Below are 16,679 nucleotides of genomic sequence, written 5' to 3'. Positions count from 1 at the left end.
GATGGATGCAATTTTACAGCTGAAATGGGAATTTCGAAAGAGCCATAATTCTTCGTTATATGAGGTCGGGGAAAAGGTGGCGGGTTGGTTCTCATGGTTGAACCCTGTGAAATGGTTCTCCGGTCTGGGGGAGTGGGTACAGGAAATGGTTACTAGTGTAGGTAAGCTCCTTCTCCTTATACTGGGTGTCATCTTAGCAATTGGTTTAGTTGTCAAATGTGTTCCTACTGTGTTGAAGTGTGGAAAACGGTCTCATAGGAGTAACACTGAGAAAGAGACTGAAAGGGTGGTACCAGATACCGAGATCATGGTCTGTGAAGAAGTATTGTATAATCCTGAACTTGAAACGGTGATTGGGTGATAGTTTATTACACTATCAAAGGGTGGAGCTGTCGAAGTCAGCAAATTGGATAAAGTCATTTCAATTAAAGTCTAGCGAACTTGGTTGTCTTTGTCTGAAAAGATGCGTACGGTACGCATCGACGTACAAGGGCACGCTACGGCGTGAAAGGGCGTACGCATCCACTAAACGTGGCAGCAACAGTAACTGGTCTTTTACCATACATTCGCACAAACACGCATACTTATAAAATAGTACACATTAATGGTAGTTGCAACACATTGTCGAAATATAGTAGTATTTATATGTTATATCAGAGTTACATGCATATTAGTGAAATACACTGAACGGGTTGAAGGAATAACATCATGAGTGGTATCATAATGAACCTTGTTACATATCCTACTGTTTGGTTCACTCTGCGAAGGAATCATCATACACAATTTATGAATGATAGGGAATTATGAACTACTTAAGACTAAGGAATCTTGGCGGGAAGAGCAGAGCATACCCCCTGCAGAGATGACCGCCTCCTTTGGATTCCTTAGGATGAACCAGCCAATGATTGACAACCCCTTGGACATTCCTGAGACCTGGACCAATAGATGCAAGCTATACCATCTTCATTGTATTACTGTATTTGATTGTGTATATAAGCAGCAGCTTGTGATCCAGAGTGCAGACATCTTGTCCCCAGACTTCAGGATTGAATGACTGCACTGGATCCAGAGCGCCTGCGATAAGTAACGGCTGTATTTACTATTACTTCGCTTGAGCATATTTATTCTACTTATTGCGAATAAATCATTGTGCTTTGGAAACACAAATCGAGGTTCGACAATCGTTATTGGTTAGCGACAATACGCACATAACAGGGTTAATGTTCAGTTTTAGAAAATGGCCATAGTGTGGAGGTTTGTATGTGTGTTTGGTTTCTTAGTAGTAAGTTTATTGTACATTTTAAGCTTTTAGAGGAAACATGGGATGTGCCTAGCAATATAGGCATTCCATTACAGGTAAACGTATAGAAATAAAGCCAATATTTTAACAGTGTCAGGTCAAACACTACCAACTTTTGGCCCTTGCCCAAACAGGATAACAATCTTCTTCTCTTGTGCTAGTGGCACTTTGTTTCAAAGTGGTCCAACACCCACATGCCAGACACAAACCCCACACTAACAATCATGGGGAATACGTTAGGGCACTAAGCTAGTGGAGTATTGCTACAAGGCCATAATACCAATATGTGTTAGCCACCTTTGGTGTAGCAAATATTCCAGTCTCCACCCTTTTCTTGGTGTTTTTACAATGTATATTTGCTGGGTTATGTAATACCTCACCTAGGGCCTGATTCATTAGTGATCTTCTTATCTTGTGCAAAAGTTAAGATGCTTATTTTTACGAAGAAACGGGGAGATAAGAGTGAAGTAAAGATGGATTTTCATCGTAACATAAGAAATTCTTCACTTATGCAGTGAATTTTGCTTCTTATCTCCCTTTTCTGAGCATGAACAGAGTGGATTTGCTTAAGATAAGCAAAAAATGACAGATAAGATCCTTCATGAATCAGGCCCCTAGTTTGCTAATTGGTCAAGCCACCTATATTTGAACTTACAGCCAACACAGATACTCCACATGAGAACTAGTTACATTAGTCTGATTACACACATTGTAAGGCAGCAGTCACTTAACATGTTTGCTGAACCTGACAATGTAGGTCTCCAATGTTATTGTGGTGTAGAAATGTGTAATTGTTTCTCTATACCATTTTCAGGTAGATTGCCCTCTGAAAGTGGAAAGTAGTGACCAAAGTCACATTCCAGCTTTGTTTCTCTTCAAACCGTGTGTGTGTGTGTGTGTGTGTGTGTGTGTGTGTGTGTGTGTGTGTGTGTGTGTGTGTGTTTGTGTGTGAGAAGAGTAAATTGTGTTAATTTGCGCCCTAATACCACCTATGTCTGTTTAAACATGCTAGTCAATGTTAACAATAATTTGCTGCTATTGCATTTGCCCATGCCTTGGGCAAGGGAAGTACAAATCCTTAATGTACAGATATCCTCCCTTTAGGTTGATGGGTCCATGTTCTAATTCCTTTAACACCATCTAATCCAAGAGTGTTGGGCCGAGCACACAGTCATTTGAGGGTTTAATGTCTGGTAGATATTGTTGATGTTTACATTGTTAGGTGAGGCATCCACTTTATTTGGCTTATAGATGGTGAACGTGTGCAATGGGTACCTGTGTCTGTATTGGCAAGCAATCACAACATACCAAACTTCAAATTATAATATGTTGGCCGTTATATTAAATAGCTTGGCCTTGCTTAAATGTTTTCCAAAACTGGAAGGGAGCAAAATCCAAGTGACGTGGCCACTCTAACAATGAATGAAAGTGTACATAACGTAAGAAACTTTAAGGTCAGTTTGTTTTAATAATGTATTCAAGGTTTCGGATTGGTTTAAACTATCATGGATTGGGGGGATCAGATCATAGTGTTTAGAAAAGTCACTACAGGATAGAGGCGTTTGGTGGACAAACTACCTCTTGGAGTTTACTTACTTGTATTACAGAGTGTGCTTCTTTGCCTGAGCAAACCATATCTATACTGCAAGGTTTTTCATTTGCTTCTTACATGATTAGTCAGACACACAGCACTACATACACCCTTATATTGTGTCAAACTGTCACGTTAGTCTGTATTTCTTGACCCTAATCAAGACCCTTGGGACTATCTGGAGCAGGACTGAATCTGAACAGAGCAGCCTGGATGATCTTTCTGCTCATGTTCTTGCTGATTGTCCAATCTAGCAGGGGAATGAGCAGTCTGAAAATGTGGACAGAAACACAGATTTTTTTAATGCAGCCAGAAACACTGGAGCCAATAACTATCCTCTGGAGACAAGTGTGTTGTTCAGGCAATGAACAGATCACAGCAGCAGGTTTAAATAGGTTGACCCAAGCAACTATTGGCTGATCACTTCATGGGATCACAGGTGCTGAATCTGGTTGATCTGGAAGGATCACCTGACTGCATCCAAGATGCCTGTGCACATGCAGCTGAACAAACAGTGTGTGTTTGATTATAAACGGAGCTGTGGAGGACGGGAATGTTGCTGACGACCAGAAGGGACCCAGGTAGCCATGATATGACAGCGGCTGATGGGGTAAGTGCGCCTAAGATCCAAATGTGAGACCCAACCTATATGTGCTTAGTGCAATAAGGTCATGAGGTTACATTTAAACAAGTGTTATGCTAAAGGGCGTCCAGTGTACCACACACTGTGCATTAGCACTATTTTTAAATACAAATCCCTTATTAGATATTTAGAATTTGCACAGAATCTTACCTGTACAAATTAGTAGTTAACAATAATATTCCTGTGGCATCATGTCCAAAAAAAAATCAACTAATTTGGTTACCTTAACACCTGTCTTTTGTGGCTCCTTTGTGTCAAGTTACAGTTTGCAAATGCAATACTTCCTTTACAGGATGATTTGCCCTACCTCTAAAGGGGCACTGTAGTTGCACGCTGTGTTTGAAATAATTTACTCAGGCAAATAAAGAAACACTGTGGCAAAATCATTAAGAAGCTTACCTTGATACACTTCTTGTTTAAGTCTTCTTCAGCAAACCATGGGCCAGAATCATTCTGGAAAGGTAAGGCAAAGTAACTAAGCAAGGCCAAAGCATGTGAGTTTGGAGGGGGATGTAAACCAAAAATGTCATTGGAGATCTAATTTTGGGGTAGGAGAGGTCCTAGCTGACATGAACATTTCAGTGTACAAATAAGCTATCAAGTATTTGTGCGGTACATTAGGATACAGACATTTTTTTTTTTGGGCCCTAAACCTATTGCTAATTTGCACCACTTGCATTTTAAAAGGCTTTTGAGCAGCATACAGAAATATGTATCCTTGACATCTAGGTTCATTACTCAATCAGGGCCATGGTTTTGGTCAGCACACTGATATTAGATACATATTTGTTTGAATACGTTAATGAATCAGGCTGTTTGTTCGGAGATTATACTTTGGTTAGAGTTGTATTGTATTGTTTGGTTAGAGTTGATAACAAGTATTGTTATTAAAAAAGCATAATGGAATATGCCTTACCAAATAAAGACACATTTCAGTAGTAGGAAATTTTTTATTCCAAACAAAAACTATACATATTTTTGCCATATATTAAATAATATTTTTAGGTTAAAACAATACCAATTATTTTTCCTGAGCCTTTTTGAAGGGGGTTGCAAGGGAGGCTCCCCTACTCCGACTTCTTGTCACCCGTGATGTAGAGGAACCAGGCAATGGGGCAAGGCAAGCGGGTTGTGTCCGACGAGGTGAAGGTGCAGGGTCAGGGGATGGTGATGGGGCCACGACAGGCGAGGGGGATGTGGGCACAACAGGGGATTGGCCAAAGCCACGGGCAAAGGCTAAACACATAAGACGACATAGTTGGGGGTCAGGGAGGGAGGACGCGGCAGACACACCAGGGAGGGTGGACGCGACAGACACACCAGGGAGGGTGGAAGCGACAGACACACCAGGGAGGGTGGACGCGACAGACACACCAGGGAGGGAGGAGTCAGACTCAACATGGAGGTTGGAGGCAACAGACAACTGGGTATGGGGGCTGGCCAACAAATAATCTGAGCTGGGTGAAGGGATTGTGCCGGAGGTGCGTTGGGAGTGGGCATGCAAGATATTACCCAGGAGTGTTGCAATATTTGTCACTGAAGTATTTAAATTATCCATTTTGGTGGCGAGTGTCGTCAGTAAAGAGGTGTGTGTGCTCATGAAAACGGAGAGTGTGTTAGTGAGACTGGTGATTTGCTGATCCGTGTGTTGGACAGTGCTCGATATTTGTGACAGGTGAACATTCTGTGCATCAGTGGCGTTTTTAAGATTTTGGGCTGCGTGTGCGAGTGCCCACTGCCTTACATATTCAGCTGGAGGCAGCTGAGCCTCCTCCACATGGGCAACTTCATCATGCACTGGTGAAGCAGGCGCCTGCTGCTCACATTCTGTAGAGAGATAATAAGTAAAATAAAGTAATTAGAATCAAAGAGTAAGGTACGATATTATATTGGCAAAAACATCTTACAACGCGTGATGTAGCATTGGTAAAGTGTCAGCTTCCCTTGAATGTGCTAGCAGCCCTTGCCGCTCCCCAAATACATACATTGCCACTTATGGTCTCACATTTTAGGATGAGCCCTACATATTGAGACCATTTGTCTTCAGTGTGTAAATTTAATTTCCTACTATGTGATAGGCAAACGCATTGTGCAATTGAAGTTTACCTTCACACACACATCCTGAGCAGGGCCGGATTTCCCGCTAGGCAACCTAGGCAACTGCCTAGGGCCTAGCGGTCCCCAGAGGGCCCAGTCAGGACTGGCGGTGAGCGGGGTAGGCAAGGCGGAGAAGTGCTCCCCTCCGCCTGCCATCCCTCTCTGTCCGCCGACATAGTAAAAGAGACTGCGGACGGAAACAGACTTAAAAAAAACAACAGTCACGTGATCGCATGATAGGTCCCGGCAGTCTCTCCTCCTCATTCAGGGGAAACAGAGAGGAGGAGAGACTGCTGGGACCTGTCATGCGATCACGTGACTGTTTTTTTTTTTTATTTTAAAGTCTGTTTCCGGCCACTGTGTGAGGACTAACCGAGGAGCTGCGTGGTGGAGAAAAAAGAAGACAGGAAGACAAGAAGACCAGAAGACAGAAAAGTGGAATACAAAAGAGAAAAAGACAGGTAAGTAAAATGGAGGCACATAGTGTGAGGTGATAATGAAGGGGCACAGAGGTGACACAGTGAAGGGGCACAGAGGTGACACAGTGAAGGGACACAGAGGTGACACAGTGAAGGGACACAGAGGTGACACAGTGAGAGGGCACAGAGATGACACAGTGAGGGGGAACAGAGGTGACAGTGAGAGAGCACAGAGGTGACAGTGAGAGGGCACAAAGGTGATATTTTGAAGGGACAAAAGTGGCAATAAATGGGCATAGTGCTTTCACATCTTCTTAACTATAGGGGTATATGGTAGGCATGCGGTGGCACATGCTTTCACTTCTACTTAACTATAGGGGTATATGGTAGGCTGCAAAAATATAGTGCTATGGATTGTTTCAGGGAGGGGGCCCAAAAACAGTATCCTGCCTAGGGCCCTATGAGGTCTAAATCCGGCTCTGATCCTGAGAGTTGACACTTTTACTCAGACAGATACAAAGCTTTACAGACATTAAGTAAGCAAACTCATCATGTACCTAGTGGAGCGGCCTCTCCTGTTCGGGATGGGCTAGAGCCAGTGTCTGTCGCCCACCCCAACTATCTCCACCAGGGCTATAGCAGCCCTCGCCCGCTCCTCGAGGGGTGTTAAAATAGTACGTAGTGGAGGCCCCCCACCAGTGCCTTGAGCATGCCTGTGAATCTCCACCAGCTTCCCTTTCAGGCGTCCTTTATAGTCAGCCCATCTGTGGAATAGACAAACATTATTGCCTCACATAGCTTCAACTCAAAATGACACATTTTTCAATAAAATACATTGCACGTTTGCTAATCACACCAATTTAACCTTCACATACAGTAATACAGATTTTGCTCTTTTCATGCGCAGATAATGTGGTAAGCATATTATGTCAATGTGACCAAGGGCCATGCTGTTAGTTTCTTGAAACAAAGGGCCTGATCAACAAATGCATTGGAGACACAAGGTGGTTTCCCCTCACAGGTGACTAATGCTACTATGTCACAATATCCATATTTATCTATAGCGATATCTATATATATTATTTGACAAATAGACACAGTCAGAAAAGTTAAATAGGGCTATTATTTTTAAATCGGATTAGTACCTTTTCTGTACTTCAACCTTTGTACGCTCATACGGAGATATTTCATTGATGAGCCGTGTGATTTCTTGCCAATGCGTTTGGCGCTCGTGTCCGGTTATTTGCCGGTTGCCGCTGTGGAACCTAGCCAAAACCTCTTCTACCAGCACCTCCAGCTCCTCCTCTATGAAATTGTTTTTACGCCTAGTTGGCAGCCCTGGTGCCTGCACATTACTTGGCCCAGCATCAGACATATTCCTATTTCAAAGATAAGTCGTGTCTTTATAGGCAATGCACACAGTCAGGTGGTGATACAGAATCTAAGCACATCCACCCCCTACATAAGGTACCATTTCTCAAACTTCTAACTATGTCTAAAACACATGCCCCTATTATAATAAACATTGTGGTTTGTCTATTTAACGGGCATTGAGTTTGGCCACTGCATTTTGACTGACATATTCGTCAAATACTATTGCAACATTCTCCTACTACTACTACTACTCGTCACTTTTCAAACCATAACATTGGTTTACAGGGTAGCAACACACCAAAATGAAGGATATCATTCAGTTGCAAACCCTATATTGTGTAATTATTATTAATATTTGGTTACAAATCAGCCAGCAACACACTTAAGTGTGTACTCCAAATGCAATTTGGGAGGTATGTGGCCAAAATAAGTGTATACATTTGGACCCATGTGTCCATCAATGCAATGAGCTAGTTATTATGGTGTTTAACATGGATAAGGTTAAAAAGAACTTAGCATACTGTAGGCTACTATTGAAAACTTTACATGTTAAATGTGAGGCCAAGGGCCATTTGCATAGCAGTTTATTTACAGTCCGGCCACACATATTTCATAGCAAACAGTTTGCTACATTAGGAGAAAAATTTTTTTTTTTAAATCTTACAATCTCTGATTTAGTTTTGTACTTACTGTTTGTTGTTGGCTTCTTAGGCAAATGATCCAAATTTAATGAAATCTTGATTGTGCTCTATCCAGGCAAAAAAGCGAATGAACAGGCACTAGACCAAAGCAGGTGGGTTTAAATGAAGTTTTGAATTAATAAACCAGGTGTACACTCTTCTTCCTAATTGCAGAGCACACAGTACTCGTCTCAGTGCAGGCGCCCGCCATGTTCTTGGTGGGAGAGACAATCAGAGACACAACACAGGTGTGTGAAAGCTCCGCGTGTGACGTGAGCACGCCCATACGTGCTCAGCGAACCAATCGGAACACAGAGGCCCCCATTTTGTGTGATAGACATTATTCCAAAATGAGGGCTACTATTTTCGCCGGGCGTGAGCTGCAAGTCCTTACAGAGGGTATGGACAATGTACCCTCTGGAAGGTATGTGTCCAATGAAGTGAAGGTACGGGCCTATCAAAGGGTCCGCAGACACCTCCGCCTCCGATATAGTATTCGCCGAAGCACCGTTCAGCTCCAACGGCGGTGGAGCGATCTCTGGCGCCGCCAGCCCCAGCTTCTGGAAGAGCTCCGTCGGGAGATTAGAATAAGTGAGTTCTCTACTAATCGCAAAAACATGTCTACATATATATATTTGCTCTATGGCCCTGATTCATTAAGGATCTTTAACTTGAGAAACTTCTTATTTCAGTCTCCTGGACAAAACCATGTTACAATGCAAGGGGTGCAAATTAGTATTCTATTCTGTTTTGCACATAAGTTAAATACTGACTGTTTTTTAATTTAGCACACAGATACTTGATAGCTTATTTGTACACTGAAGTTTAAAGTTGATCTTTGTGTGCTACATGTAAAAACAGCCAGAATTTAACTTATGTGCACAACAGAATACTAATTTGAACCCCTTGCATTGTAACATGGTTTTGTCCAGGAGACTGAAATAAGAAGTTTCTCAAGTTAAGGATCCTTAATGAATCAGGCCATATGTTTGTAAATATGTTCACCCTAAACACCTGACGTGGCCTACATAACAATGTGCAAGCACACTATAAAGGTCATGCCCCTTCCAGTGCACCCAAAAAGCTTTGGCTCCTGTGTCCTAAATTTGTCTGCTATCCATTTACTGACCTAAATGTTCTTGTGTGACAATTTTCACCATTAAGTGTGGTTTTGGAAATCAGGCATTCTAAGTCTTGACCCAAGTGCTGTAACTTGCTAGTCCAGTGGTTCCCAAACTTTTGCAGTTCGCGGCACCCTTAGAGTCTCCAAATTTTTTCAAGGCACCCCTCCAAAATAATTATTGAGCAGTCCTGTTTTAGAAGTAGTTGGGTCAAAAAATTGTAATAAGGATTTAGGTCAGGACAGAAATACTTATTTAGTTGTATGCAAAAATGCCCCCTCTGCATCCAGACACTCTGCCCTCAGGCACTCTGCCCCCTCTGCATCCAGACACACTGCCCCCTCTGCATCCAGACACACTGCCCTCTCTCACACTGCCCCCCTCTGCCACGCTGTCCCCCCTCCTCTGCCCTCTCTCACAATGTCCCCCTCCTCTGCCCTCTCACACGCTGTCCCCTCCTCTGCCCTCTCACGCTGTACCCCTCCTCTGCTCTCTGTCCCCCTTCTCTGCCCCGCTGTCCCCATCCTCTGCTCTCTGTCCCCCTCCTCTGCCCTGCTGTCACCATCCTCTGCCCTGCTGTCACCATCCTCTGCTCTCTGTCCCCCTGCTCTGTCCCGCTGTCACCATCCTCTGCTCTCCTCCTCTGTCCCGCTGTCACCATCCTCTGTCCCCCTCCTCTGTCCCGCTGTCACCATCCTCTGCTCACCTTCTCTGTCCCACTGTCACCATCCTCTGTCACCAACCTCTGTCCCGCTGTCACCATCCTCTGCTCTCCTCCTCTGCCCCACTGTCACCATCCTCTGTCATCAACCTCTGTCATCAACCTCTGTCACCAACCTCTGTCACCATCCTCTTTCACCAACCTCTATTTCGCTGTCACCAACCTCTGTCCCGCTGTCACCATCCTCTGCTCTCCTCCTCTGTCCCGCTGTCACATCCTCTTTCACCAACCTCTATTCCGCTGTCACCATCCTCTGTCACCAACCTCTGTCCCGCTGTCACATCCTCTGCTCTCCTCCTCTGTCCTGCTGTCACCATCCTCTATTCCGCTGTCACCATCCTCTGTCACCAACCTCTGTTCCGCTGTCACCATCCTCTGCTCTCCTCCTCTGTCCCGCTGTCACCAACCTCTGTCCCGCTGTCACCATCCTCTGCTCTCCTCCTCTGCCCCACTGTCACCATCCTCTGTCACCAACCTCTGTCCCCATCCTCTTTCACCAACCTCTGTTCCGCTGTCACCATCCTCTGCTCTCCTCCTCTGTCCCGCTGTCACCATCCTCTTTCACCAACCTCTATTCCGCTGTCACCATCCTCTGCTCTCCTCCTCTGTCCCGCTGTCACATCCTCTGCTCTCCTCCTCTGTCCTGCTGTCACCATCCTCTTTCACCAACCTCTGTTCTGCTGTCACCAACCTCTGTCCCGCTGTCACCATCCTCTGCTCTCCTCCTCTGTCCCGCTGTCACCAACCTTTGTCCCGCTGTCACCATTCTCTGCTCTCCTCCTCTGTCCCGCTGTCACCATCCTCTGCTCTCCTCCTCTGTCCCGTTGTCACCAACCTCTGTCCTGCTGTCACCATCCTCTGCTCTCCTCCTCTGTCCCGCTGTCACCAACCTCTGTCCCGCTGTCACCATTCTCTGCTCTCCTCCTCTGTCCCGCTGTCACCATCCTCTGTCACCAACCTCTGTCCCGCTGTCACCATCCTCTGTCCCCCTCCTCTGCCACGATCCCTCTCACTCTGCCCCGCACCAGGCGCCAGCCATAAAAAAAAACAAACACAGAAACTTACCAATCCGTCGAGCGCCGGGACCCAGCAGCCTCCTCTCTCCTGCAGCTTGTTACTGACGTCGATATTCAGTGACAGCTGCAGGAGAGAGGAGGCTGCTGGGTCCCGGCGCCCGACGGATTGGTAAGTTTCTGTGCTTTGTTTTTTTTTTATGTCTGGCCCGCGGCACCCCAGTGACAGCGCCGCGGCACCCCTGGGAGCCGCTGCGCACAGTTTGGGAACCGCCGTGCTAGTCTAACCTTAAAAACATTTTGGAGTGGAAGATGTGTTGTCATTATTGGGCCAAGATTTAAAAGGCATGTTTCAAATACAAAACACCTTAGTGTTTAGACAGATTTTTGCAAGCTCCCATAAGTTGCAGACAGATTACAGAGTGTACTAGATATAGCTAATCAATCATTACTTAACTGCCTATTTAGACTCTTTTAGACTGTGAGGTACTCCCAACAAAGGGTGATTTCCAAAGTATACTCAACATTCAAAGATTTTGGCCTCCATCCACTAATTCTGTGGCCCTGTAAAGAGAGAACTAATTGACATCATTACCAGGGCCAAGGGAGTTTGCAGACTTAAAATCACCTACATGAAAAAACATACTACGGCCAAATTTGAACAAAACCTAATTAGGCGGCCAGTAGTATGTTTGGGGAGTGTGTTAGACAACACATGCAAATATGGAGCAAGCCTCCAAACTCCACACATATGAAACTATCATCAGGGAGTTGAACTCCTGACCCCAGTGCTGTGAGAGCAAAGTGCTGACCACTAGGCCACTGTGATATTCCACATCTCTATGTAAACTACCAAAAATTGTGCCAGGTCATCAGCATAATCATTTATTTATATAGTGCCACTAGTTCTGCAGCACTGTACAGAGAACTCATTCACATCAGTCCCTGCCCCATTGGAGCTTACAGTCTAAATTGCCTAATATATAGACTTTCACACACACTCACATACAGACATGCTAGGGTCAATTTTGATTGCAGCCAATTAACCTACCAGTATGTTTTTGGAGTGTGGGAGGAAACTGGAGCACCTGGTGGAAACCCATGCAAACACATGGAGAATATACAAACTCCACACAGATAAGGCCATGGTCAGGAATTGAACTTATAAACCCAGTGCTGTGAGGCAGATGTGCTAACCACTAGACCACTATGCTGGCCCGACAAGTCATGTGAAATGCTTTGTGTTCATCATGTTTAGCTCCTTGCATTGTTAGTAGCTAATATTTCTGCCTGCTGACAATGTAAAGTTTATTAAATATGTATGATCACCTGATTGTCATAATACTATACGTTTTTTCAAATGGTGATTGTGTTAACATGTCCTTTTGTTTATATTTCCTTGTTTCAAACGCTGGGAACGCCGCCGGGCAGTGATGGAGGCGCAGGCAGCGGAGGAGGAGGAGCAGGAGGAGGCAGTGGCGCCGGTGGTGGTGGATTCAGAGTCGGAGGCAGAGGAGGAGGAGCAGGAGGAGGCAGTGGCGCCGGTGGTGGTGGAGTCAGAGTCGGAGGCAGAGGAGGAGGCGAAGGAGGAGGCAGTGGCGGCAGTGGTGGTGGAGTCGGAGGCAGAGAAGCAGGAGGAGCAGGAGGAGGCGGAGGAGCAGGAGGAGGTGGTGGAGGCGGAGGCAGAGAAGCAGGAGGAGCAGGAGGATGTGGTGGAGGTGGATGAGCAGGAGGAGGTGGTGGAGGCGGAGGCTGAGGAGCAGGAAGCCGACCAGCTGCTTCTGCCGGTGGTGATGCTGGAGGAGGAGAGTGGGCAGGAGGCAGCATCGGCCAGGCAAGAGCCAGAGGCTTTTGGAGATAGTAAGTATTTGCTATAAGTGCTGGACATAATTGGATAACATTGAGATGTCCATTATCCTTCAAAAAAAAAACCTGCTTTCACACATGTGGATTTAATGGTAACCGAAATGTCATAAGTTTAAATGGCCCTACACATGTAAATGTCTTTAACCACTCAAACCACAGACAGAGCCATCATAACACATGCCCACGCAGTCCAGGGCCCAACACAAATGTGCCCGATAGCCTTGTGAACGTGTCAGTATATGAATGGTTTTATTTTTTCACTTCAAATGTAAACCAAATTACTGTAACTTCCTGTGAGTGGTTGTGTAGATAATGGGCCACTGTAGTGCTTTGGCTTGGGGCTTATAATGCTGTTAAGACCAGCCTGTCCACAGGCCTCTCCCCGGGCCACACCAGAATGTAGAACATGTATCCAAATGCAAAACCAAAGCCTTATTAAACGTCTATTGTGCAGCAAAATGCATTTGAACCTAGAGCCCTAACATTTGAAAGTAATGTAACAGTACCCATCTCTAGTAAATCCTGTCTGTTTGTCAAGATAGGTATACATGTATTGAATGTTTTTTATCTGATTTTTTTCCAGCACACACGGAGGAAGCTGACAATTGGCCTCCCCCCCCCCCCCCCTAACCCCTCCCCCCCCACCAACCTTGTCAGAGATGCGGAGCCAAATTGCTGCATCCTTTGCAAAAATCAAAAACCACCAAAAGGCGCAGGAGATATGCATGCAAGAGCTGGAGCAGAAAATGGCACATTGGGAGACCTTATATGATTAGTTTGTGTTTTGTTTAAAGTTAACATGTAAATAGTTTGCTTAAATGATGTAAATATTTTGTTTTTTGATATTATCTCAAAATTTATATAAATGTACGAAAAAACAACCTTGTTGTGTGTCTCTTTATTCATCTAATTCACCTACAGGTGGGTGTAAGGACAAAAGAGATTGTATCTAATAATCCAAAAATATAAACATTTAAATGAGATGGTTTGTTTTGAAGTCCATCATGATTTTGCAAGCAGAAAAGATTGTGATTTGCTGTTTGCATTTTATCCAAAAGGAACATGTGCCCTCCACCAACAAGCCACCACTCTAAGAGGTATGGCATCTGTAGGCCCTGTGTGCTAGATAAATTCCCAAAGGTCAAATGCCCTAGCTAGTTTACAATTTCCCCAAATCATGTGTCATTGTAGTGATAGTCCAAAGTTACGTTCAAGTGTCAGATCAAAGCCAGTCATACATTGAAGAGAACATATGGAAACTGTACCCAGAAGTGGCATAAGTGGTGTAAGGCAGAAGTGCAAGCGAAGCTAATCTCCATGGTACTGGAGTGTGGTAAGCGGTCTGTTGTGTTTTGAAACAGCTGAGTACATGACATAACGTGTACGGCGTGGATCCAGATGAAAGTCAGATGGCAGCCAATGTAGCATTTAACTCAAAGAAGGCTGTCCCCTACAAATTCCCCCCCCCCCCCCCTCTTAGTCCACTTGTAGTAATAAATGTCAGCATGCACATAATGATGTGCCTGTGAACTGTGGGTCCTGAGCCATTGTTGAAAATTCCCACCAAGAATAAATTTTATTACAATACAGGATAATTAGGAGGGCATTTCTAACAATGTAGTACAAATAAAATCTACAAAATAAAAGCATTGTGTGAAGTTCCTGCGTTTATTGTTAGCATAATGTTTCCAGTCCACACAATAGTTGTAGGTAAGCTTTGTATTTGAACTCATGTCTGCTGAGTTGTGAGTCCAAAGTGCTAACCAGTGAGCTACCTGTGAGATGGATAGTTTTGTGAATAATTTGTGTGAATAATGAAGAGTAGTATTAAGTGTCAGTTTCCTGTGTAGCACGCATGCTGTATTGTTGGTGTTGTCTGGGTTTTTTCAAATATCAGGTTGGCCTAGTGGGTAGCTGTCCTACTTTCCATACAGTCACTCATGAGTTCTAATCCAGACAGAAACAGAAACCCTTCCTCTGTGTGGAAGTTGTATACACTCTTGTGTGTATCCTTTATGGAAGAGTATACTATGCATTCATTTTGCTGAAAAGGCAAAGATGTATTCACACCACATACATTTTAATACATTCATTATTCATGTGTTTTTAATGTAGCCATGCCCATGCATTTTGCATACTATACGGCGACTTGAAATTGAAATCCTAAACACAGAAAGATCGTGAGCAATGTGTTTGTTACAAGTGTTTATTACGCTAATTAGTAGCAAAGGAAAAACAACCGTCCAGAGTGTTGCACATCATTGTTATTTGTCAGTGATTAATGAGTAAGAGCTATCTCGTAAAAATAAGCCCCAGCCATTTGTGTTGTGTTAACAAACTGTTGGTCCCTCCCACAGTGGGCATGAGGTTTGCATTGCTTGGCTTGCCGTCAATCAGTTGAGTACCGTCCGTCGCTTGTGCTTGTAGCATGTTTAAAGATCCGCAGGTGGGTGTGTTTTCTAACGTTTGCACTGCTTATTTCCGTCACTTAGACCACATGGGGGTGTGTTTTTGCTGTTTGAGGTGCTTATTTCGGTTTACGTCACTCAAAGTATGCAAGGCAGATGTGTATGCGTTTGCGAACTTTGATGAATCGGGCCCTAGATTATTATGTACACACAGTAAATAAATGCCAGGCAGGTTTACCACATCAACTCTCCTTACTCCACTAGCTTAAGGAGCTACAGTCACCTGGATGTCCTGACTTAAAGACCCATGGAGTACTTCTCTTAGCTGCTGCTGTAGTCCATTGGTAGAGAATCAAAACTCAAAACCAGCTACACTGCACCTTCCATGAATCAAATCCCAGAATAAACATCACCCCCTTCCCCTGGAGTGGCTCCTGTCGAAGTCGTATAATTGGATGAACGAAAGTATATTGGTTAATATTGTTTTATTGGTCGATTGCACTCACCCGAAGTCTGGACCTATAGAAGCAAGCCACGTCATCTGCATTGTTCTCTCTGTAACACTGAATGTATATATGATCATAGCTGCTCTCCCAATCTTCAGTCTACTCTGACCACAGTGTTCAAGAGTGAACTACTGTTCACTGGTGCCCGTGGTAGCGCAGCAGTATGTATGTATCTTTTGGTATTGACTGTACTGTACTGTATCATAAAATAATAATGTATTGAACTGTTGACTATTTACATCTGCTAAAATAAATCACTTTGTGCGTTAGAAACACAATACAATCGCTTGGGCAATGCTTATTTGAAAACGATAGCATTACTTTAATATTCCTTATATCTAGAGCCAGATTTCCAAAGTGCTTTACCGTCCCTGGGCAAACCCCTGGGCCTCTCCTTGTTAAACATTGGTGAGTCCTGGACTAGGGTGGTTGGAGTGGGAGGGTGGAGATGAGCTGTAATGCCACAGAACATCCCCTGTCAGATTGTAGACCAAATGTCTGGAGTAGTCTTGTGAGAACAATGGATACTAATTAACCTTTCCCCTTACCAGTATCTTGCAACCTGATCCCTACCCATAACCCCCCTGGTTTCACTTTAAGGACAATGAATAACAACCTCACTGCCACATCAACAATATACAATAACCAATATACATATTTACAATGAGCTACAATGTCCCCTTATCCACATGTAATAAGACACTGCAGTTGTACTCTGTTGAGCTGGGGAACAAAAGCAAAGGCTATTAACGCACTTGCTATAATCTACATTATGTGAGAAAGAAGGGACAGGCTGGTTAAAGTGTTATCAAACTTGTTTCATCACAGTTGGGATGGATGTTCTGCGTCACATGGTACTACTTACTCAGGGCGAGCTGCATGCATCCAACTGTAGTGCATGTTGCTTGCCCTTTACAAGCAGTACAATGTGAAGTGGGAC

The sequence above is a fragment of the Mixophyes fleayi genome, chromosome 6 (assembly GCF_038048845.1).
Source record: "Mixophyes fleayi isolate aMixFle1 chromosome 6, aMixFle1.hap1, whole genome shotgun sequence".
Classification (NCBI taxonomy): domain Eukaryota; kingdom Metazoa; phylum Chordata; class Amphibia; order Anura; family Limnodynastidae; genus Mixophyes; species Mixophyes fleayi.
This window is presented reverse-complemented; position numbering follows the sequence as displayed.